Source organism: Notamacropus eugenii, chromosome 1, assembly GCF_028372415.1.
Source record: "Notamacropus eugenii isolate mMacEug1 chromosome 1, mMacEug1.pri_v2, whole genome shotgun sequence".
NCBI classification, from domain to species: domain Eukaryota; kingdom Metazoa; phylum Chordata; class Mammalia; order Diprotodontia; family Macropodidae; genus Notamacropus; species Notamacropus eugenii.
In genome coordinates this window covers 626,145,734-626,171,494 of record NC_092872.1, presented here as the reverse complement: position 1 = coordinate 626,171,494, position 25,761 = coordinate 626,145,734, and the positions used below count along the sequence as shown (strand labels likewise).

General features: G+C 36.5%; 1 protein-coding gene and 1 pseudogene across 3 annotated transcripts in view; one reads left to right on the top strand and one right to left on the bottom strand.

Moving 5' to 3' along the window:
- UNC5D (unc-5 netrin receptor D) overlaps window positions 1-25,761 on the top strand; it is an 804,024-nt gene that overhangs the window by 441,381 nt on the left and 336,882 nt on the right. The window lies entirely within an intron of this gene.
- On the bottom strand, window positions 24,092-24,191 carry LOC140521815 (U6 spliceosomal RNA; annotated as a pseudogene).

The window sequence follows — 25,761 nt, the reverse complement described above, 5'->3', positions numbered from 1 at the left end:
TTGAATGAAAAAGTAAGTTTTATCAATAAAAATTACCTTTTCCCAAAAAAATTTTCCATTTCCTTCTCCAGCTCATTTTACAGATAAGGAAACTAAGGCAAACAGAGTTAAGTGAATTGCTCAGGGTCACACAACTAGTAAGTGAAGCCAATTCTGAGGCCAGATATGAACTCAGAAAATTGAATATTCTTGACTCTAGGTCCAGTACTCTATCCTCTGTGTCACCTAGCTGCCCGTACCCTGTTCTTGAGACAGATATAATTGTTAGAAAGTTTTCTTTATACTTAAGCTAACCTGATTCTGTAACATGTATCCAAGTTTTTCCCTCTAGGTAAGGTAAAACAATCCAGTCCCTCTTCTATACAACAACCCTTCAAATATCATCTCTTCCCTCAGGTAAATATTCCCAGTTCCTTCAGTTGATCATTATATGGCCTAGTGTTGTCACCTTACCATACAATTTGCTAACACTTCTCTAGAAATCTCCTTCCTAAAATATTGGGCCAAGAATAAAACCAAATATCTCCAAAAGCCCAGCATAAGAATAGCTATCATTTACACAATGCTTTCAGTTTTTTAAAGTGCTTTAAATATGATAATGCATTCAGGCTCATAGAGATATAGGTGCTATTATTATCTCCAGCTTACAGATGAGAAAACCAAGACTTAGAGTAATTAAGTGACTTCTCTGTAATAGTCACACAGTTAATAAATATCTCAGGTAAGATTTGAACTTAGGTCTTCCTGACTCCTATGTTCTATCTGTTTTGCCACCTAGCCACTTCTACAACGTTACTTGTAGGATTCCTCATCATATTTTCCAGTGCCTTCCCCTCTCACCCCCTTATACCAGTTTAAGACATTCACTGCCTTCTCCCTAATATAAGGATGACTTTTTACTCCTCTTGGAAGGACATGCAGTTCCCATGATGTTTCTGCTGTGTATTTACCTTTCCTGAGTGCATTATCCAAATTTGTCCATCTAGAACTTTACTCTATTTATTTTTCCAGTTTATTTAAGAGCTAATTAATGTTTATTAGAATGGTGCCAAATGTAGGCACACAGTTTAGGAAACCAATGAGATTGTGTAGGGGTTGCAGGAGGGTAGAAGGGAGAGGGAAGACAGAGAGAGAGAGAGAGAGAGAGAGAGAGAGAGAGAGAGAGAGAGAGAGAGAGAGAGAGACAGAGACACAGAGACACAGAGACACACAGAGAGAGACACAGAGACAGAGAGAGACAGAGAGAGACAGAGACAGAGAGATTTCTAGAATAGTGAACACAGTTTTATATTAAAGTGGTTTCACAGAATTCAGGAAATCCTTTTTTAAAAAGAGGACAAAGGAGAGTCCTAAAATCAAAGGTATTTCAAATATTTCATGCTTAAGAATTTGCGGTGAGAGAAGAAGGTGAAAGTGGGGATTTATTTATTTTGGGGAAGTGGGGGAAGTAGTCATCAGTTTAATTAACTTAGTGAGCTTGCAAGGGGAAAAGTTTCAGTGCTCTTAAATTTGTTAGATATGCCATATCTCCTTTCAAACCCAAAGGTTCGTGGACAAGGGATAAGAGGAGAGTACTAGGTGGAGTTCAGGGTCCAGCTCTACCTCTGAGTCTAGATCAGTGAAAACACTGAAGATGCTTTGGGGAGTGACAAGAGAAGGGTCAGTCTCCTGGTCTTCTTACCAGTCCAGAGGTTTTACCATGTCTTGGTTGTTGTCTGCACAATGGTCTTTGACTGACTGCTCTCTAGACCTTAGACTCCCCTGCATCATAGCTCTGGTTCCATGCATCAACAGTGGCAGCATAGCCCTCCTACAGCTCTAAGTCTATAAGGCAAATGGCCAAAAGGCAAAGGCAGAGCTGTCCGTGTTGAGTCTAAATTCTTTCCACCTTGATCTTCCTTCCCTATTCCTTTCTCTTCTCCTGAGCAATGGAAAATGAGGGAAGAGAGGATGATGGGCATTTTCAGAGACTCTGTTTTTCTTCATTCTGTTCCCCAAATTACACGATCCTGGGAAAAATATTAATTAGGAGATAAGAAGATAACATGAACATCAGTCATAATAGTGCAGTACATTGGGGCTTGCAACATGTTTTCCTTAAAATAGTACTGTAAGGAAACCTTTCTATGCCACTTTTTCTCCATTTTAACCCTTTCTGCTCATTTTCCAAGCTTCCATATTTTGACTTTCATATTCACCGCTCAATTAAAATGCTTTTTCCAAAGTTACCAATGATCTCTTCTTTGACAAATACAAAAACAAAAAAAGTGATCTTTTCTCAGATATCATCCTTTGTGATCTCTCTACGGTATCTAACAATACTAATAATCCATCTTTTTCTAGACAGTTTCTCCTCCTTGGAATTTGCAACACTGCTCTATCTTGGATCTCTATCTACCTAATCCTCTGTCTTTCATAGCACTATCATCATCATGTGGTCCCTTATCAAACGAGTGTACCCCAAGCCTCTGTCCAGGGTCTTTTTCTCTTCTTTCTCTACACTTTTTATTTTGGTAGTCTTATCAGTGACTAATGAATTCCAATTATCATCTCTTTTGCAGATAACTCCCATATTTATACATCTAACTCATCTCTCTCCTGAAGGCTATTTCTGCAACTTTAATGTGGCTAAAATTCTTTCCCCTCCTTTCTTCTCTCCCCTTATTCCATTTCTCATAACTTTATCTATTAAAGTCACCATCATTCTCTGAGTGACTCAGTTTCAAAATCTAGGTATCATTTTTTTACTTTTCACTTTCATTCTCATCCTATATCTGATCAATTCCATGACTTGTCAATTCCACTGACTCAGCATCTCTCACATTCATCGCTTTCTTTTTACTTACATGACTAACCTGATTTAAACCCTCATAATCTGTCTTCAAACTTTCATCTAGACTATTACAATAAGCTCTTTTTCATCTTTTTTTTCCATTCAATAGTATTTTTTTCCAATTACATGTAAAGATGATTTTCAACATTCATTCTATAAGACATTGTGAAGCTTCTGGACTGGAGAGAAGACCAGAAGATTGACCTTGTCACTCCCCCAAGTATCTTCACTCATTCCATGTGGAACTACATGATGATGATAGTGCTATGAAGGACAGAGGATTAGGTAGACAGAGATCAATGAAAGAGCAATGTTCTAAAATCCAAGGAGGAGATAATGTCCAGAAGAAAATGGGCTATTAGCATTGTCAAGTACTATAGGGAAGTCACAAAAGATGATGTCTGAGAAAAGAGCACTTTTTGGTTTTGTATTTATCACATCTTCTCCAAAACTTATCATTTCCCATTTCTCTCCTATTAACCAATAAGAGAAGTGAGGTGGTACCTCAGAGTTGTTTTAATTTCTGTGACTATAGAGAGCTTTCATTTATTCATCTGTAAAATGGGGGTAATAATAGGACCTACTTCACAGGGTTGTTATGAGAATCAAATACAATAATAATTGCAAAACATTTAGCATAGTGTTGAGCACATAACCTGTTCACCCTTCATTCTCCAAGAGAATCACGAGAGTGACCTTGACATGCACATGAATTGGATTTACGTGAGACCAAGCTGTGCAAAGTCTTCAGCCTCTTTCTCTCCTACAGTCATTGAAGTCTGGGGGCAGGAAAAAGGCAAGATGACTGGTGATGGCCTGGGATGCAGTGGATGACCTTGGCCTTTCCAAAATAAGGTCTTTCCTAGGACTCAGTTTTCTACTCGCAGACCCCTACCTCCACCAGGGGCCCCTCACTTCGACACCCTTATTCAGGAATACTCCTTTGCCACTAACCCCTCTGGGGGTGAGAGCTGTCCTACCTTCTTTCCCAGCATGACCTCTCTAGTTGTCGACCTACTTCCCAAGTCACTGCAAAAGCCCCTTATCAGTTTGTCTTTTTTGCCACGCTCTTCCCGCAACTATTTTTTGCCCTAAGTGAATAATTGCTAGGTAGCACATAGTACATGTTATATGAATATTACCTATTTATTATTATCACAAAAGTCTTAGTGCAGTTTTAATCTATTAAAACTTAAACCATGATAGAGTATACAAAAAGTTTTAGTACAGTTTTAAGCTTGGAAATCTTAACAACCGTATTATGCTTTAGTGTACAAAATATTTTATATACATTATTACATTTAGCCTTCAAAATAATCAGCTGAATTCTGTCAACAGACAATCACAATGTCATGCAACTTATGGGAAAACCAGGATTTTTTATGAGAGATATGAACATCCATGTGGAACCCAAAGAGTTCATACTACTTACAGAAGTTTGTATACCTTTGACAGTACCACAAATAGAGAAGGAAAAAACAGGAAGGGTCACGGCATGAGAAGGGAAAACTGAAGCAAAAGTGGGAAAAAGAACAAAACCCCTCCTGAAGGGAGGAGGAAGGAGATGGCAAAAGTGCCATTCTTTTCCTTTGAGTGAGTAGACTATAAAGATAGGAGTGTCCACTCATCTGCAAAGGACCACAGCTACACATGCATTTTTCCAGCCCAGCACAGACTGGCTGGCACCTATCTTGACTCCCAAGGACACATGGGGAATCCATTTGGGGATGCAAACAATAAATATGTCATCTGGGAGGGGGGACTTTGTCCTTGGCAAATTCAAGGCCTCCTACATGCTCTGTGTCCAATGTTTCTGGAAAATATGGTAACTCAAAAACACAAGTTCAGGGAACCTCTTAACAGCCCTCAATAATTCAGAAGTACCATCAGTATTATCCACATTTTTAAGGGGAAGAAACAGACTAAAAGAAGACTAATTATTTTATCAAAGGCAACTGGAGGCACAGTGAATAGAATGCTGAACCTGGAGTCAGGAAGACCTGAGTTTAAATCCAGCCTCAGACACTTACTAGCTGTGTGACCCTGATCAAGTCACTTTATTTCTGTTTGCTTTATTTCCCTGGAGAATTAAATGGCAAAACTCCCTATTATCTGACAAAAAAACCCCAGGGACAACATTAGTGCACTGTGTTCTGGGGGGTCATGAAGAGTCAGACAGAACTGAACAATCACAGTGTCTTGATCATGGCCAGGTGAAGTGTGAAAGGGAGACTTCAAACTTATATTTCTCCTGAATCCGAGGCTAGTGCTCTTCCCATGATATCATGTGGAAACTGCTAATCTATAGGACCAAGGGCATAGAGCTGGAAGGCATGTTCAAGGTCACTTAATCCACTGCCAATGTCTAAGATAATGAAACAGACCCAAAGAGTGGTTTACTAAAAATCACATAACTAGTTAAGAGGCAAGGCTAGGATTTGAACCCAGATTCTTTGACTCCAAATTTGAGAGCCAGATTGATAATAAGAAAGTTATCCATTGATTATAGATTTTCTAGAGCTAGAAAAGACCCTGAAATGCATTTAGTCCAATTCCCTAATTATATAGGTGATGACATTCAGGTCAAAAGACATTAATACTTATTACTACAGGATGTCCTAAGATCCATGATTTCATTAATGTTGGTATTCCCTTTATTGAAAGAGATTAAAATGGCTCCATACCTTTTACATGGTTTCACAAGTTATTGTGGTTAAGAAAATCATCACTTTATGGTCAACCTATTGGTGATATTGTTCAGTCATTTCAGTTCTGTCAACTCTTTGTGACCCAATTTGGGTTTTCTTGGCAAAGATACTGGAGTTGTTTATCTTCTCCAGTTGACTTTATAGGTGAGGAAACTGAGGCAAATCAGGTTAAGTGATTTTTCCAGAATCACATTGATAATAAGCTTTTCTAAAATTAGCCTGTTCACTTCTTGGATTAAATGCATCCTCAGTAGTTAGGACTGTATTATAAGGATGTCTACTTTATATCTGCTAGAACTTAGGGTCTGCTGTCATAGCCTTTCTAAATTCACGGTCACTGCCAGATCCTGATATGTATAAATATATACATTAATATATACCAATAGTATAAATTCCAATATGCCATTATATTTGGAGCATATTAAAAATAAAAATAAAAGGCATATTGTTCAATCAGGCAGCTTTAGATATAGTTGAATAAGCCCTAGATCTGTGGAATCAAGAGATTTAAATTTATACCTCTCCTCTCTAGTATATGACATTGGTAATCTGAAGCAAATTATTTTACATTTGATATAATAAATAGATATCTGACCTCATAGTCAGCAAGACCTAGGTTCAGATCCTACTTGTAATTCATAAATACATGTATTGAGTCTTCTCTCAAGCAACTCTCTGTAACAAGTTGCAGAGAATATTTTTATTTCAATTAGTAGAGTAAATCCTCCACTAGAAGATCCATAAATCAACATCCTGGTAAAGAAAAAAATAATAATAAATCTGGGCCTCATTTTACTGCCCATTAAATTCATAATTTTGACTTACTGATCATTAAAGTCCCCTTCCTGCTCTACTACCTCATTGCCTTGTTCCTAGGAGTATTTAGCTAATAGTTTCCAATATTTTAATGTGTCTGTGAAGCTGGTGATGTGGGCATTCTTGTCAATTATGCAATCCATACATGCCAATTCTGTTAAAAATTGAAAGAAAAAAAATTTCTTTCTTTCTAATATTTATAATCCCTCAAGACATCATCCATGATGTCATTGGTCCTTTTGGAAAATAAAGGACAAACAGCAAATGTAAGTCCCCCCTTAGAAAAGAAAGAGTTTATGAAATTTGGGGGAAGCTCTTACTGACAGTGGAAGAAACATTGGATTTGGAGTAAGGAGAACTGGGTTTAATTCTGGCTTTGTTACTAGCCAGCTGTGTAACTTTGGAAAAACTACCTCATCTCTGGTCCTGAGTTTCCCCTCTATAAAACAAGGCATTTCAACTGTATGATTTCTACACTCCTTTGTGGATCTAAATCCTGGGATCCAAAGAAAGTAGAAAACAACAGCCAAACACGGACTGAGCTGTGCGTCTATATCTCACTTAGGCCAAAAGAGACAAAAACCAACTCCCGGTTGCCTTGATGGTTTTGTGGGGCAGGAAGTCCTATCTTCAAAAAGTCTTTGCCCTAGTTTTTTGAGCTGTTAATGAACTTGAAACAGAAGAATTCCATTGGGTAGAACTGTACCAAATAAAAGACAGGAAGAACATTGAAAAATGATCAGCCGATGTTTATCATGCCCCTAGCAAATCCTATATCCGCTCTCACTTAAAGACCTTTTGATAAGTATTGCAAGCCAATTTGCCGCTGTACCGTCTTGTAATTTCACAACACTCTGCTCTGTTATTGCCTCCCCCCTTTAATTCCTGGCATTGCTAGGCAACCCCATCTCTCGAAAATAGCCGTGTTGATAATGCTCTCTGCTACCACGTGAAAATTCCCTCCACCCTCCACCTCTTCAGAAAAAGACTAATAAAAAAGTCACATATTTCAAAGTCACGGAGTGGAGCAAAAATACACAAATGACAGAATCTGAAGAGATTATATACCTATTTTTTAGAATGCTGTTGTGGAAGAATTCACATTTTTAACAGTTGCCTTTTTGAAAAGAATTTAATAAGCATAACCTTTCCTTCCAAGGCATTTTTGATTGAATCAATAGGAAAGAAATGCCTCTCCCTAAACATTTTTTTCTTCTGTGTAGTTAATGAAAATCTCTGTCTACCACACATTGCAATTATGTTTTCTAAACTCTGTATTAATAGTGGCCCTGTGGAAAGAAGAGTGAGATGAGCAAGGATATTACACACAAAAAAAACAATATATCAAAAACAATTTTGGTTGGCAGCTACTTGGACCAAAATATTGGAAAATAGATACATTACTACCCCTTTCCCCCAAGGACTCTCATACAGAACTGTAGAATAGCTCTTGAGTATCCTTGTAACCTTTGGTCTTTTGATATGAAATGAGATTGTGACCTAAGATTGTTTATTGGCAGGTAGTGGTCATTTCAGAAGGGAGAATATGTTTTGAAAGAAGCGAGGAAATCTACTAAATGTAGATAAGGGGGTAGTACATTCCAGGCAAAGACTATGACTTGTTCTAGAATAAAGAAGCAGGAAAAAAGAATACTGTATGTAATAAGAAACAGCACCTGTGTACAACTCCTGATTGTGTCTTTCCTTTTTGGAGGAGGCCAGAGAGTTTGCTTCACGTAAGAGTCACAAGGTTCTCTGTGTATATCACAGTCTCCATGAAATAGTGTATGGGCCTGTCTGACTGTATCTTGCGAGTATATGACAAGAAATTATACAACATTATAGTAAATTGTAAAGGGTTTTAAAAAGATTGTGGCTCTTGTGGTCATATACATTTGAGGAACTAGATATATTCAAATCTTTCTGGCTCATATTTATTGGAACTAATTTCTCAGATACTTAAAAGCAAAAAAAAGATTCTGAATGTAAACTCCTTGGAGAGTTTTCCTAAAACAAAACTCCTACCACATACATGTACTTAATAAACTCCAATGGCTCTCTGTTGTCTCTGGGAAGTCCTTCAAAATCTTGTCCTTCCCTATTTTTCTAGTCTTCTTACACCTTAATTCTCATCACATGCTCTTCAACGCAGTAATGCCGACCAACTTTATGTTCCTGGAACAAGAACCTTGATCTCTCATATCTGAGCATTTTCTCTGGTTATCTCTTACAATTGGAATGCTCTCCATCATCTCTGCCTACTGGCTTTCCTGATTTCCTTTAAGTAAGTCCCAATTAAAATCTCATCTTCTACAGAAAGTCTTTCCCAATTCCTTTTAATTCTATTGCCATCCTTTCTTATTTATTTCTTATTTTCATTGAATATGGCTTATTTATGCAGATTTGTTTGCTTGTTTTCTCCTCTATTAGACTGTGAGTTCCTTGAGGGCAGAGACTATCTTCTGCCTCCTCTTGTATGGCCAGAATGTAGAACAATGGCTGGCACATATTAAGAGTTTAATCAATGTTATTGATTGACCGGTTAATTGATTAAAGTAGAAAATGAGTTTTGTTCTTCTAGTAAGATGACAAGGGATAAAGTCCAATTTTACTACTTTCTAGATATATAACCAATAAGAAACCATTTCTTCTCTTTGGCACATAGTTTCTAAATCTCTACATTGGAAGAATTATATTTTTCCAAGTAATTATAATCATTATTAAATAATTTAGGTAAAGCTATTGAAATAATTTAGATAACATGATAATCCTCAAACACTATGTCCCCAACTAAACTGTAAGACCTATGTGAGCAGAAATTGTCTTATCAAAATAGTATATTTCTTCAATGCCTAAACTAGGGAGACAATACATTTTTCTTGAATTATCCATTAGATCATCTTTTGTTGGTATCATTCATTTTGCAAGATAAACAGTTCTTGGCAAATAGTTAGCATTTAATAAATGCTACTTGGTTGAATTGACTGATGATGCCATCTCATCCATATTTTATTTATTTGTGTTTGTTTCGTTTTGTTTTGTTTCTTTTTTTCTTTCCATGAACGGATTGTCATCTCTGTCTTCTGGGAAAACCATTTGTGCAGAGTAGAATCAAAATCCTCTGGGCTTAGAATTGGAAGCAATAAGTCCTGTCAGCTGTTAAGAGCTAAAAATTCACTTTGGGCTTTCTGGCAACTTGATCTCACCATCTAACAGTTCAAATCAGAAGAAAAAATAGAATTTAAAAAGAATATAATTTAACTTCAAATATTCAGAGCCACAGTTCCTCCCTGATGGGGTGGGGGGTGGGGTGAGATAACAACAATATTTGAAATGCCCTCTGCTTTTCCAGATTTGTTTTACTTCTCTGTAGTATCCTCATGTGGGGATGCTTTCAGTTCTTTCCGTAGAGTCCATTGGATGTTCCTCCCTTTGTTTGACCTCATAATCTTTGGTGATCTAAAGCTTCTCATATCCTAGATTCCTATTCTGGTAACAACACAGAGCATGAAATTAAGAGGTAATGCTCACTTTGGAATCCTCAGCCCCCTAAGTAAAGGACTGATCATGCCACAAAATAAAAATGAGACAAGAGGACCAAACATCCAAGAAAAGAAACAAAACAAAACCACTTGGTAACCGAACTAATATTGCCTGTGGGAAGCTTGATTATCAATAAGCTAAACCACTTCTTTATTGTTCAATAAAAATAGGAGCTCCCCAAACAACACTCATTGGCTCTTATCTTATTCTACCACTGAGATTGTACTCTAATGAGTGAACTAATGTGTATTCCACTGTGTTATGGGAAAAATCTAATCTCCAGGAAACTAGTATTATCCTACTTGTAAGAATTTTATTTCTGGGATCTCTTTCTGGTTTTTATTTTTTCTCCCTCTTAGAATAATTAGAATCTACCTCTGGAGATGTAAAAAAAATAATAGAGAAGTAGGGGTGAGGTGAATGAGATGGGAAATGTGCCAAATCTTTCAGGTCTTGACGCAAGACCTTTGCTATATTGGTGATGAGCAAATAGGTACAATATCTTCCAGAATTTTTCAATAGATCTTAGGTAAGTTTAGATTAAAAATGTCCACATTATAGCTGAAAAATATGACTACTTCCTGATTAGTGTGAATAAGGAATCCTTTATCCAAATCTGCAACATTTGAGACAAATATAATTATTATATGCAACCCAATAGAAATATGCCTTGTGAATTTAAATAATGCAGCTATTTAAGAATATTCATTATTTTCACTAATCAAGTCCTAGATGAATTTGAAGCCATGGATAAAAGGTATCTTGCTGCTATACAAAACAAAACAGGAATGAGCTGCAAGGATTCAGAACCCCAGAGATTTTCTCTGGAATGAATGCCCATTTTATTTTACATGTTAACTTGATGAGAAATAGGTGTTTTTAAAATGATTGAATCCTAGGATATAAGGTTGAAAATGTTACCAGAGGTCACATAATCCAACTTGGTCCTGACCAGTGAACCCATTTCCAATATTTGAATTTCTTGGCTATGGTTTACGTAAAAGAATGACAAGAGGAGTATACTCTTGACAAAGGGTTCATTCATCAAGGGTGGCTGTAAATATGTGTATATATATGTATATACTAATATATACACACATAAAAACATATATATGAAGATATATATATATCTTTATAATATACATTTATATTAAATATGTATTCATACAAAAATTCACTGTGAATTTTGGACAAGCTTTTGAAACAGAAAATCTAGTGAATAGGCAAGCTCATATATGAGTAATGCTATTGTGTTAAGGCCTGTGAATTTTTTAATATTTTACATGTAGATGTATGTTTAGGTGTATTTGTGAATTTTTCTGAAATCATGAAAGTGTAGTAAGGAAGGCATTGAATAGAAAAGAGATAGGGGAGGAAAAATCTTATTAAAGACATCTAATAGATATGGTAACAAAAAGAGTAGCATGAACAACATTGGAAGAAGAAAAACAGAATACTGACATTATAGTCATGTTAAATAAAATATTTACCAATAAAAATCAGGGACTGAGATATTTATATACAAGGGCATATCTTGTTTATAAATGGAGCAAACTAGAGATCTTGACATAAGGAGATAAAATAGTACTTATAGGGTATCCCTGATGGGATGGGACTGGAATGAAGACTGGTACTTGAAGGGAAAATCTTATACAAAGAGGGCAGAATAGATTTTAAAAGGGCAGTGGGTGGAGTCGTACTGTTCATTAAGAATACATTCTCAAGTAGCAAATTCAGGAACCTAGGAGGATAAAAAAGTTATGGAACATTTTGGTGAGAGCTAGGAAAGGTGGGAACAGCAGTGACATTCTTGTAGTAGTATACCACAAGCCCCTGGGAAAGAAATGAAATTGGACAAGTTTGGAAAACTGACATGAAAGCACAAACTCATAGTGACTGGAGACTTCAATTATTTGGGCATCTGGTTGTATGTTCTCTGGCATGAGCAGAACTGATGATGAGTTTGTGACTTGCCTTAATTTTAATTCTATCCCTGAAAAGGTAAGAGTGACAAGGAGAACTCCTGTCCTAGATATGATACTCATGCTGATGTAGAAAAGACAGAAGCCATTTTTCCTTAAAGAACCAAGCAGTTAAACATTTCCTAGCACACCCCTGGATTGCTCTATTAACATTGCTTGTGCTCAGCAGGAGCTCAGTGAAAGGCTCAAGAAATGAAGTCATCCCCACACTGGAGGCCTCGTGACTCTATGATAATAATTAATGATAATTATTATTGGCAGTAATTATAATAATAATTTATACTTATATAGCACTTTAATATTTTCTAAGTGCTTTATATCCATCATCTCATTTGAGCCTCATAATGCTCCAGGTATAGATGACAAGATCGTGACATTTTCTAATAACAAAAAAAAATCTGAAGTATTAACCAATACTGTGGTTGACATAACATGAGTAAGAAAAAATACCAATGGCACAGCCACTCTAGCCACTAGAGTAATGAACTTAATCATATAAAATGAGAATTAATAGGGATAGCCTTGAAGTTCTACATTTTTACTTAAAAGAAAGGTCACAAGTAACAAGGTAGGGATTATGTGACTACACAATAATTGTAACAAAAATATCTAGAGCTTTCGATGGATTGTCAGTTCAGTATATGCTAACCATGTGGCACATCAACCTCAAAACAACTAAAATGATCCCAGGCAGCATTAAGGCAGACATGGTGGCCAGAATAAGAAAAGTTCTAGTTCTGCCATATTCAGCCTTCAGCTTGTGGTCAGGTCACATCCACAGAACTAGATATAAAATCCATTCATCATATTTGAGAAAAGGCATCCAAGCTGGATCATGTACAGAAGAGGGCTAACAGGATCTTGAAAGGACTTGGGAACATGCCACGAGGGAAGTATCTGAGGATCATTAGCCTGGAGAAGACAAGATTGAGGAAATAGAGCAATCTTCAGGTGTTTGAAAGACTTTCATAGGGAAGAGACTTTAGACTTGTTCATAGCCTCAGGAGGTATAAGTAGGAGCCATGAACAGATGTTGAGCAAGGCCTATTTCAGGTTGTATATGATGGAGGCAGGGGAGAAGAGATCGGGAGATGGGCATATAATACACTTTCTTGCAATTCGAACAAGCTCCAAACTGCAGTGATTTACCTCCAGAGGTGGTAAGTTCTCCTTCCTTGACAGTCTTCAGGAAGAAATGAGACAATCACTTGTGGGATATATTATACAAGGGTTAGGAGTCCTTGTCTAGAAGAATTCTGAGATTACTTCCAGTTCTTAAATTCTGTGATTCTTAACATTCTTAACACACGACCACTTAGCTTTCCAAAGGTACAGAAATCTTTACCTTCTGGGTCAGCCAATTCTACTTTTGGACAGTACCACTGTTAGGAAGTTTAACCTTATATCTGGACAAAGCCAACCCCTTTGAAGTTCCAGCTCATTGACCCTAGTTCCGTCCTCTGAGACCAAGTAAATAAATGTAATATCTCCCCAAAGCTCCTTCCAAATAATGGGAACTATGTCATATCCCTCCTCCCTCTCATGTATCTTATCTTATTAGGCTAAAGAACTTGACTTTCTTCAAGTGATATTTTTTTAACAAAGGGCTCACTGGAGCTAGCTCCTACTAGCTCAGCAAAGCTGGTGGTTAAATTTCCATTAAAAGTATTTTTACCTTGGAAATTAGCAAACACTACAAATAGAAATTTGATTAATTGTTTTGTTGATTATCTAAATTTAAGAAGATAGAGGGGAAAATGTGAATAATGCAAATTAAGCTTAACAATATAACCTGTGTAGATTTCTACCCCAGAAAGTCAGTTCTTAAATGTTTTCCAGCATATTGGTGACATTCTAATGACATAGTTTTATTCAATAATTATAGCTAGCATTTAAATAGTGTCTACTATATGCCAGACACTGACCTAAGCACTTTATAAATGTTATCTCATTTGATCCTCATAGTAACCCTAGGAGGTAGGTGCTCTTACTGTCCTTATTGTACAGTTGAGAAAATTGAGAGGTGAAGTGACTTGTCCAGGTTCATTTAGCTAATGAGCATCTGAGACCAGATTTGTACTCAGGTTTTCCTGACTTCAGACCCAGCACACAACTAAGCTACCTTAATATCATGGTAGGCCCTTTTCCCCATTCTTTGAACATGCTCAAGCTTAATATATTTCTTAAAATTACATGCCAAAAACAGCACAACACAATGACTATTATAATTTTTCTAGTAATATAGTCAAAGATTACAATATTCTTTTGGCAGTCATACTGTACTATTTGGAGTCTAATAAAATCTTCAGACTTTACGCATAAGTTGTTGTCTGACCATGCCTTTCTATTTCTATATTTGTTCTGTACATTTTTTGAACCAAAGTAAAAGACTTTAATAACTTCATCTTATTAGATTCAACCATCAGTATATGTTTTCAGGGAAGGAACACAATCTGCCCAAGCATCTAATAATGTTCCATACACTTTTATGTCTACTATAAATTAAACTTTTCCTAATGAAAACCTAAGGCTATTTGTTTTTGTTCTATCAATAGAGGAGTTGAGCAACATTTGACCACCACATATCTACAAATAATTCTTCTTATATTTACCCTAGAGTTATCGTCTAATGCATATTTCCTTATCAGTATCTTTGGGCTTTTTAATTTTTTCCTGCCCATACACATTTTGAAAACTATGGTACATCTTGCCTTTGCAATATCATGGAGATTTCAAAGGGCATTATGAGTTTTTAAAATGTTTAAAAATCTCTGTAAATCTTTTTTTGAATCTTTAAAAAATATAAGTTTTATAATCATTTGTAAAGAATTATGCATTTTAAAGAATAAAGTTAAGATACTCCTTCATAGTAGATAGAATAACGACTTCAGAGTCAGGAAGACGTAGGTTCAAGTCCTATCTCCAAACCAAGATGGCCATGTCACTTTGGATAAGTCACTGAATATCTCAGTACTCTTAGAAATTGAGATTGTAAATTGAAAAGAAGGTGATGACCTGAATTGGCAAAGGAGGTTTCCTTCCAATAGGGTTCTCCATGCCAATAAAATCACAGATCCATCCTCTATCTCTTTCTGTTCAATCTCTACTGGAGAGAGTGCAGCTCTTATGGGCTGGCCACTTTTTTCAAATGCCAAACATACATTTGCTTTAAAGACTATTTTACAGAGAACTCATACAAGACAAGTGCTCCCATGGTAGTCAGAAGAAGCAATACAAAGGAACTCTGAAGAACTGTTTAAAGAATTTTGGAACTGATCATGTGACATAGGTCACACTGGCAAAGGATGCCTAGCATGATGTGCCTACATCAAAGAAGGCACTGTAGTTATAAGAAGAGAAGAATTATAGTAGCTAAAGAATCATAAGATGTACAAATAAAGAGACATCTCCACTCTGACTGTTCATATAGACTAGTTGTGTGCAGACTGTTGTAGAGCCTTTCAAGCTCATCTTGGTCTGGTCAATCACAGTCGGACACCCTAGACCTTGACCCCAACATAGTGATATCATTTTGGTCCTCTTTGAGAATGAAGGACAATAACCAACCAACCCTTAAAGAACTAAAATTTTAATTTAAAAATTTTAAATCATGCTAGATTTGGAGTCATAAGACTGAAAATTGAATTTCTTCTTTACTGTTTTGTCAGTCCCTATGTTTTAATTATCTTCCATAACAGTGGCCCTGTGTGGGTCCCGTGTGCTTTGTGAATTAATGTTTTAACACTTAACAGCCAGAGTAGTTATTTTGGGCTTCTACCTCAAACCCTTACTGCCTTCCATTTGTATCATTTGTTTATTTAATAATTTTTTAGAATCGAATCAATCAATAATGCATTAATCAATAACACAAGCGCATTGCAATAGATATCATAAAAATATAAATCTCAGTCCCTGCTCTCAGAGAGTTTATATTCTAGATTTTATATGTATGCAGATTACTAAAGACATAGCAGTATTTTATGTTGCAGAATTTGGAAAGTGAATTGGTTTTCCACAATATCCATCAGCAAGAGATAAGGCCTGAGACAGCCAGGGGGTACAGTCCCCTGGGACACCCTATATTGTCTTGTGTTTTTCCTTTAGCATATCAAGCAGTACTGTCATGTTAATTTGCTGTTTTCCTGAAAGCATCTCTGTGTTAATTAATTCTTCTCTCTTCTGTAGAAGGAGCTGGCAAATTCAGGTTAGGTCCTTCTTTGGGTACTTAATGTTGAACTTGTACTGCTCTTGCGGTATATATGTTGAGTGATTATTATTCTGGGGAAAAAGAAGATCATATTTATTATACAGAGAGAGTATGTGATGGTCTGCTTTTCTTTTTATACCTTTTTTGGGGTATAGGAATAAAATATTCTTTAACCTTGTCACTCAGATGAAGCTGCAAAGACATTTTAATCTTAATCATCTGCCTACAAAATAGAAATATGTTTTCTTTTTTAATTACCCCCCCCACACTTAATTTACTGTTATACGTAGTGTGTTGGCCTGAAGACTTCTAGGCTCCCAAGAAGGTGATAGAGCTCCTGTAAAGTGACAACCTTGTATGTGCCAGGATATTACATACTTAATAGAGACTTAAGATTTTTATCTCTCAGTGCTTTCCAATAAATTTACTGAAGACAGTCCTTCATGTGGTCCTAAGACTTCAGGACCACATAGCTATGACATCAGGGTGATAGCAGCTTGTACCAAATGGAAATATTTCTAGCACAAAACTGAAAAGTCTTTAGCTTTGAGACTCGTATGTATTGTTCATTCTAGGTTCTCCCGTATATTTACTACTAAGATGGGATCTCAAGAAAGAGAACCATATTGCTCCTTACAACCTCATATCTGAGCCCTTGGAACAATGACTTTCGTTGTAAATTTGACTAGATTCAACCTCTTAGCATCCATAGTGCCCCACCTCAGGAAAAAAGAAGAGATTTTTTTTCCACCTTTTTTTGAGATAATGTTATTCTGTTTAAATTCAATTGGTGGACTTGATATCAATGAAGAGTATTTTAATAATGTTACTAGTTATTTCTTTTAACATTCCTATAATTTTACATAAGATAGTAAAACATAGTTTGCTAACTTTGTACAGTGAAATAGTAATAAAGCTAAATCATGGATAAACTTTCTAGTCTCTGGGTGCCCAGCCTGTTTTTGCCAACTTGTGACTCAGTATGAAAAGATTGATGAAAGGGAAGATGATGGGTTCTTATTATCTTTTCCTATAACCTGTAAACATAGGACCTCAGAATCATAAGGGTTCTAAGAAAACAACTGGTCCAACCATGCCTGAGCATGCCTCCCTTTTGCAACACCTCCAACTAGTGGTCATCTAACTTCCTTTTGAAGTACTTGCGTAATAGGGGAGAAAGGTCTCTTCCATTGCTTTTTTCTAACTCTATGATTAAGAACTTTCTTTTTTAATTCCTTAAATCAGGTTGAAATCTGCTTCTGTCTTACTTCCCTGTTGCTTCTACTTCTAACCTCTAGGGCTGAGTGACTCAAGCCTCTTCAACATAATAGACCTTTCAGGTGGTTGAAAATAGCTTTGTCTTTGAAAATGCCTTACTCTTTTCCACTTGAAAAATCCCTACTTTCTTCAACTTATCTTTTATTTATGTGGTATGGTTTCCAGGCCTTTTGACATGTTCTTTTCTCCTTTTTGCATGTGCTCCATATTATCAGCACTGTCTCCAAAATTTGGCACCCACAGACAGACACAGCCTTCCAGGGATGGCCTGATTGAAATATATCAGATTGAAACGGCATTATTTTGTGCACTTTGTTTTTTGCAGGACCTGAGATGTTATTGGTACAAAGAATTGTCAGTGAAGGCAAGACAGTCAGCCTATAACAATATAGATCAGCATCTGTTCTGCTATTTATATTCTTAAGGAGTTGCCTAAAGACACTGAGAAAACAAGAGATTTGGCAGGGTCAAACTGCCAGTTTTTGTCAGAGGCAGGACTTGGACCCAGATCCTCCTAACTATATGGCTGGCTCTCTATTCACTCCTACGTGCAACTTCTCAGGGTCCTGAACGCTGTGTTTTCATTAATGCAGACTAATATGTCAATTAATTTGGGAACTTTTGAGCCCACTGATCCATACTGAGTTTTCAACCCACTTTCCGTTTAGGCCTTTCCCCCCAGATTCTTGTCTAGTTGAGTTGCGCAAACACCAATCACCCCCAAGAATGTTCCAGAATCATTGTACATGGAGTATAGGAGGAAGACATCTCAGACCTATTTCAAATCCCTCTTTTAATGCTCCTCTCCAGGTGTATTTGCAAAGCAGTTGGCAACAGTACTGGAGAAATGATGTTACTGATGGGCTTTGTTGTAAGTGTGATAATGAGCTGCAGATAAAAGGCTTGGAGGACAGCTGTTAGTAGGCACTGGGCTTGTGTTGGCATGGTAATGAATGTTAAATACCATTCCAGAATTTTTATGTCCCTCCTGCACAAGTGATCATCGTCAGCTAAGGCATCCATCCTTATATTAAAGTTGTCCAGAAATAGCCCATTTAAAAAAATATTCTTCTTTTCCTCTCTTCATCTTTCTTCCTCCACTTTACATTTCTTTTCCTTTGAATGTTGAAGCATGTACCTTAAATTAGTTTTAAAATACTCTAACTTTTGGGCTTCCAACAGGATTAAGCCTGCTAAGAGTAACTAGCATTTTCTGTCTGATAAAAAAGGGGATTACAGCAATAACTTCTGTCAGCATTTTTCTCATTTAAACAAATAAAGCTGACAAATGATGAAGTTCTGGGCTGCCCTGTTATGTTTAGTATATGCTGGGCAATTATTCATCTGCTGCCAACATTAGTCTATCTGCAACTAAACCATCCAACAGCGCAGAAAGCTTATTAGCATATCAGTGCCATAGTCATCATTTTACATTCTAGAAGACTCCACTCTATAACAAAGGCTGATGGTTACAATTTGCACAATAATTTAAAGGGTTGGACTTTTCATGCTTATTAGAGTTATATGTTTTCAGGTACAATGCTGCTCTTACTTAGGACATGTCATATTTTATTAGTCTGGAGCATGGCTTGCTTGGTGCTAGTTCTTATGAATAGTTTTGCTTCCATCTCCAGAAATGCAGAAGTGGGCAGCTGTATTCAAACTTCCTACATTAGGCTTAAAGGAGTTTTATCGGAAACAAATAAACAAAAATTTTCTTAAATCTTGTTATTTTAACGTGATTGTATTTTCATGTATATATGTGTATGTGTGTATGTGTATATGTGTATATATAATACATATGTATATGTGTGTATATGTATATGTGAATGTGCAAAGGATCTGTAATTTTTTGATTCCACACATGATATCCCTTCCATGATTTAGTAAGCAAACCTTAGAGAGTTACTTGAAGTCAACAGAGGTTAAGGAAGTTGCACAGGGTCATAGAACTATTAAATGTCTGAGGCCTTCTACCAACTAATATATTGCTAATGCCAAGTCCAGCACTGTCATATGCCATGATGGCACTATTCCACCTTGATTATATGTGTGTTTGCGCAAGAAATGCCCTCTCCTGATTCACACGTTGAGGCCTTCTAGTATAGTGTGGAGGTAACCTTGGTCTCTCCTGGGCCATAATGCCAGCAGGTCCTACCAAAGGGCTAGTAGTTGATTGTATGTCTGCTTGTTGTCTAAGCCAAACTCTGAGAAAGTATCTCACCAGGTTGACCTCAGAGTACTATAGCAATGATTGAGACAATCAGCTGGTTCCCATTCAATATGATTTAATTCAGCAAGCATTTATTAAGCACCTACTATACATCAAGCATGAGGCTAGAAGTGCAAAGATAAAGACCAAAACAAAAATGGCTTTGCCCTCAAGGATTTTATATTCTATTGTGGTGTGGGAAGTGAGGAGAGCTTAGTGAGGAAGTTGTGTATGTAGAAAACTCATACAAACCATCTACAAAGTAATTTTTCAATAAAGAGCATAGGTATAATATGAATCACTATTTGTTCACAACAGAATAAAGAGGGCACAAGAGTAGCATGAGGTAGAGTGGAAGAGGGATGTGGGAGGAAAGGGGCTCATTTGGATGGGTATACTGTAATGGGAGAGTGGTGATCAGGTAAGGAAACTTGGTCCTAGGAAGTCTGTAAATTCATAATAGCTGAGATTCTAAGTGAAGTCACTGAGAAGTAGATTGATACACCTTTCAATGTTGTGGTATTAATATTAATTTGATTATTTGTCCTTGAGCAAGACATTCCTAGAGAAATTGTGATTTCTTGCTGGTGAGAAACTGCTCAGTTCAATGAAAGTACAGATTCTTGAAATATTGGCATATTAAAATTGGCATATTAAAGTATATGATAAATATCATTTATTGTTTGGTAATAAAGTCAAAACTCTTTATTCTTGACATTAAAGCTCTTCTATGACCTGATCCCACCTTCTTCTTCTAAACTTATCTTCTACCACATCCCTTCTAGTATATTATATTATACCAAAATGGAGCCAGTATGGATCCCCCAGTTCCTATTTGGACTACATATAAATCTTCTTTTCTTACATCTCCTTTAAGCTCTATTGACTATAGGTATTTATGAGTAGGTAAATCCCCCTGTCATGGGGGTGGGGATTATATTTTAGTTTGAAAAGTATCATAGTATAATGGAAAGAATACTGCAAGTGGCATCAGGAAAATCTGGGCTCAAATCCTATGGCTAAGACTAATCAAGCAAGTCACTTAACCCCTCTGAGCCTCAGTTTCCTCATTTAGAGAGTGGATTTAAACATATCTGCAGAGCTGTTGTAAGGATTACATGACATGATGCATGTAAGAGCTCTTTTACAAACTTTAAAGCCTTCTATGGTAGTTATTATTTTCCCCTAAACCCAATAATGCCTTACACCTCGTATATTTTTTGATTAAATGTGAACAAGCACAAATCCCACTTTAAAAAAAAAAAAAGTTGAGGTTTTTTTTTTTTTTTTTGTAATTAAACCTAGTTCCCCTTTAAAGTATGAGGGAGACATTTGACCAAGAATAAATTATGCAGCTTGATTATACAGAAGATTACCAAATAGACGGATAATTTGATAATACTGAAGAGTTCGCATTAATGAAGACAGGCTAAGTTAAGATTCAGCAGGATGTTTTGCATGGGATAACAATACCATTTACAATGCTTTAAAGGGAAGATTAAATAAGTCAGAAAATAGGGTGGGGAAGGGCAGAATGGATGTTATTATAGGCACGCCTTGCAGATACCACTGGAAAGATTTTTTGACTGGGCCACATTAAGTGTGCCTGATATTAGGTTAAAAGCTGAAGCTAATCTCAGGGCCTTGTCCCCCAGCATCTGTTAAACTGCCTGAATGTAACACGGTACTACATTAAGACCAGAAAGCACATGAGGGCAGTTATGACCCTGATAGCGGAGCTCTTTTCTGCAATTTATTGGAGAAGCAGGCTGACTTCCTAATGACTTCCAAAAGCAAAATGCCCAGCTGTTAATGATGCCTGAGATTAAGTGGAAGCCAATTTGGGAGGTTCAGCTTTGGAAATTTCTTCCTGCTTTATAAACTTCATAAGCCTGAAATACTTCAAGATTGTGTTTTCATTCATTTCCTGCCAAGGAGAAATGAGTATCTTGGGAATGTGCAAGGAGAGAAGAAAATGACAAAAAATGAATGTGTTCCCTGTTTTAAAATCAATAGACTGCCTTTCCACTTATTCTTATACTTCCTAATTCAGACCAATACCTCTGCTCCCTGGGGAGGACACAATTCATGTCTCTGCATCCCTGTCCGCACCCCCCCCCCCCAAAATGTGGCACATGTAAGGTTTTCAAGCTGGTGCTTCACCCTTCTGATGGGGTCATTTTTACATAGCCTTTCTTCACCCTTATTCCATGAAATTGGCATGAATTTAAAGGAGAAAGGAGGAACAGTAACAGTTGTGGGAGATATAATATCAGCAGCAGCAGTAGCAATAGTAAAAATACTAATGGTGATTTTGATAATGACAGACATGATGGAATAAGTGAAGTGGTCTGACCTTAGAGTCAAGAAGACCAGGGCTGAAGTCAGAGGACCAGGTTGAAATCCTTGTTCTGCAACTTAATACCTGTGTGATTTGGAAGAATCGGATAACCTCTCTGAGCATCATTTTTTTTTTCATCTTCAAAATGGGATGGGAAGGGGTTGAACTAGTTACTAAGATCTTTTCGAGCTCTAAATCATTCTGTGATTCCATCTGCAACACATATATGCTGCGTGACCTTGGGCAACTCAGGAAGCTGCAAAGAATATGTGGCTGATGAGTTATAGATCTGCATTGATGGAGGGAATTTCCGTACTAGGACCCTCTGTTCACTGACAATCTCAGAAATCAGCCCTACATTTCTTTCCCCTCATAATGATAATAATAAATATAACTGCCATTTATATATTATTTAAAAGAATGCAAAAATTTTTATGTACATTATTCTGTATGAATCTGATAACAAGCCTATGAGGAAGGAACTACCCATCAACACCAGAAACACCATTCCGTCTTTGCTGTCTCATTTATTCTTTCCACCTAATCCTCTACTGTCCCAGAACCCATCTGAGACTACCTCTGGTTGGAAGACATGCTACCAGTGGATCATCCTCCCTTCATCGTCTCTCCTTCCTTCACCTCCTCCCCATGTGGGTTGCCCAGAACCCATCTGGCCTGCTTGACTATACATACTTCATTGTCACTTGACTTTTGGATAGAATCTAAAGACCCAAAGATGTTAACATCTGCCCCACAACTGAACTTTGTTTTGTGTTGTCTTCTCCAGTTACAGTGTAAGTAAACTCCTTAAATAGACTTCCTAGATTTTTCTATTTGTGTCCCCAGCACTTAACAGAATACTCACTACAAAGAAATTACTTAATTTTATTTTCATCTGTTTTATAGATGAGGAAAGTAAAACTGAAGAAATTAGGTCACTTGATTTTGTCACTCAACTAAGTAAATTTCAAAGGTATGATTTAAAATTCAGTTGTTACATCTTTTTCCCCATTCATTTCAATTTTCCAGTATTAATCTGGTCCAGTAGACTTTCTACCTGTTCTAATAATCATTCCTGCCTTTATCTCTCTTTCTTCATATTGTTTCTTCTACCTTGAATACTCTCTCTTCTTTCCTTTATCTGTCCAAATTTTGTAAGACATAGAGCAAATACTCACCCCTGCCCTCAAAGAATAAGACAGTCTTGGAATTGTATAGGCTCTTAGCTTGTTTATTCCCCTCTCATCATTTTAAAGTTATTTTAAATTTAAACACATGCAAAAAAATATTTTCATAAGCATAGCAAAACAAAAAGTGGATTTTATATGTGGTGGTGTATCTTTATTTCATACCATTTGTTTAATGTGTGTGTGTCTGTGTGTGTATAAAACAAATTCTATATATTTGTTCATTTAAAAAAACTTTTAACAATTCAGCATAGTTAAATAAAACTGATCCACACAACGGCCATTTCCAAAAAAGTATGTCTATGTATAGTGTATCCATGTCATCTCTCTTAGGAGATGGGTAACATGTTTCATCACGGCTTCCTTGCAGATGTGATTGGTCATTGCAAGGATCAGAGTTCTTAAGTCATTCAACATTGTTTTTCTTTCTAGTCTTGCAGTTCTTGCATAAGTAATTATCCCATTCTGCTTCCTCCCTCTTTATCAGTCCATTCCACTCAGGATTCTCTGAAATCATGTCTTTTATACTTTCTTATATCATTATATATCATTATCTCATTATATTCATATAATGTAATTTGTTCAATCATTCTCTAAGAGGTACTCTAAAGACCTCCCTTAAATTAAGTCACCCCACATATTTATTCTCCCCTAAAGGATCAATTTAGATCAGCTAGGTGGTGCAGTGGACAGAGTGCCAGGCCTCTAATCTGAAAATTTCATCTTCCTGAGTTCAAATCTGCTCTCAGACATTTACTGGCTATATGATCTGGGCAAGAGTAACCCTATTTACCTCACTTCCTAATCTATAAAATGAGTTGGAGAAGGAAATGGCAAACTAGTCCAGTATCTTTACCATTAAAAAATGAAGGTGGGGTTTCACAAAGAACGGAACACAACTGAAATGTCTGAACCACAACAAAGCATCAGTTTGGGTTAGGAAAAAGTCCATTTTGCTTATGACTATTTTCTCTCTAGTATTATAAAAGTAAAGGATACTTCATCAATTAGTGTGTCATTCTTGTGCATGGGCCAAGATAATTTCTGTGTCATTCCTATTGTAGTGCATATGCTACCAGAGCCAGAACTTGTCCCTTCATTTCATAAATGACAAAACTAGGATAAATTTATAAAAGAGGAGGGGGAAAATAGCAAGGGAGTACATGTTGATGAGTGTTCAGGGCAAGATGAAATACATAACAGGGTCCTAAAGACTTGTAGATGTCATTGCTGAGCTTTGATGAGTGATCTTTGAAAAAAAAGGCTGAGAATAAAAGAAGTGTTGCTCATGTGGAGAGAAGCAAATGTTAACCCAATTTTCACAAAGGTTAAGTTTCTTCCAACTCTAGGACAGTAAGCTTGACTTTGATTCCTTGCAACATTCCAAAATGCATTATTAAAGTCATGGTTAGAAAGGGCACTGATGATTCTTACTTGCCAGCATGGGTTCATCAAGAGCAAGTCAAACTAGTCTAATCTCATTTCCTGTACTGAAAGGGCTACTTGACTAATAGATGAGTAGAAGTGCAAAGACAGACTTCTGAGATTTCCACAAAAAAAAAAAAAACAAGACACAGTGTTTCATAATATCCTCACGGACAAGATGGAAAGGCAGGCTTTATAATAGTCTAATTAGATAGATCCCAAACTGCTTCACTAATTACACCCCAAGAGTAGCCAATGGTGTACTATTGTTACTAATATCTATCCTTTGTCTCATTCTCTTCAAGATGTTTTTTTTTTTTAAAGAACGACTTGTACAAAGATGTAGAAGGCATGCTAAAATTAGATGGACATCTAATACCTGAGGAGATTAGTTAATATACTATATGACAGAAAGCAGCTGGGATTGTTGTCAGGAAGACCTGAGTTCAAATTTTGCCTCAGAGACTAGATAGGTGACAATGGATAAGTGTAACCTCTACACCAATTTCCTCACATGCAAAATGGGAGTAATGACAATATGTACCTTCCAGGATTGTTGTGAAGAGCAATTAAAATAATATTTATGAAGTGCTTAGCACAATATCTGGCATGTGGTAGGCACTATATTAATACTAGATGTTATTAATATTATTAACCTATGACCTTGGACAAGTCAATCTCTGTTTGCCTCAGTTTCCTCAACTATAAAATAGGCATAATAATGATACCTCTCTCCTTTACAAGGATTTTTTGTAAGTATTAAAAATAGATATTTGTAAAGTGTTTAGCACGGTGCCTGGAACACAGTAGGAACTATGTACATGATAGCTATTGCTGATGATGAAGATGGTCATTATGATGATGATGATTTCAATTTAAAAAAGATCCTGACAGATAAAAGCAATATTTTAACTAAAACAAAAATAAATTTAAATGGAATTATTGTGAAGTCCTTTATTTAAGTTGAAATTATCAGCAGTCTAAGTACAGAGAAGGAGATATTCTGCTAGATTGAAATTCATATGAAAAAGATATGGGGCTTTTAGTTTTCCCTTCTGCCCCTTGGATCCCCTAGTTTCCTTAAGGACTCATTCCAATGTCCTCTTCTACATAAAACTTTTCCCTAACACCTTGGCTGCTAGTACCCCTCACTCTCAACACTGTCTAGAATGCATTTATATAAATATATATATATGTATGTATATATATATATAATATATTCTTATATG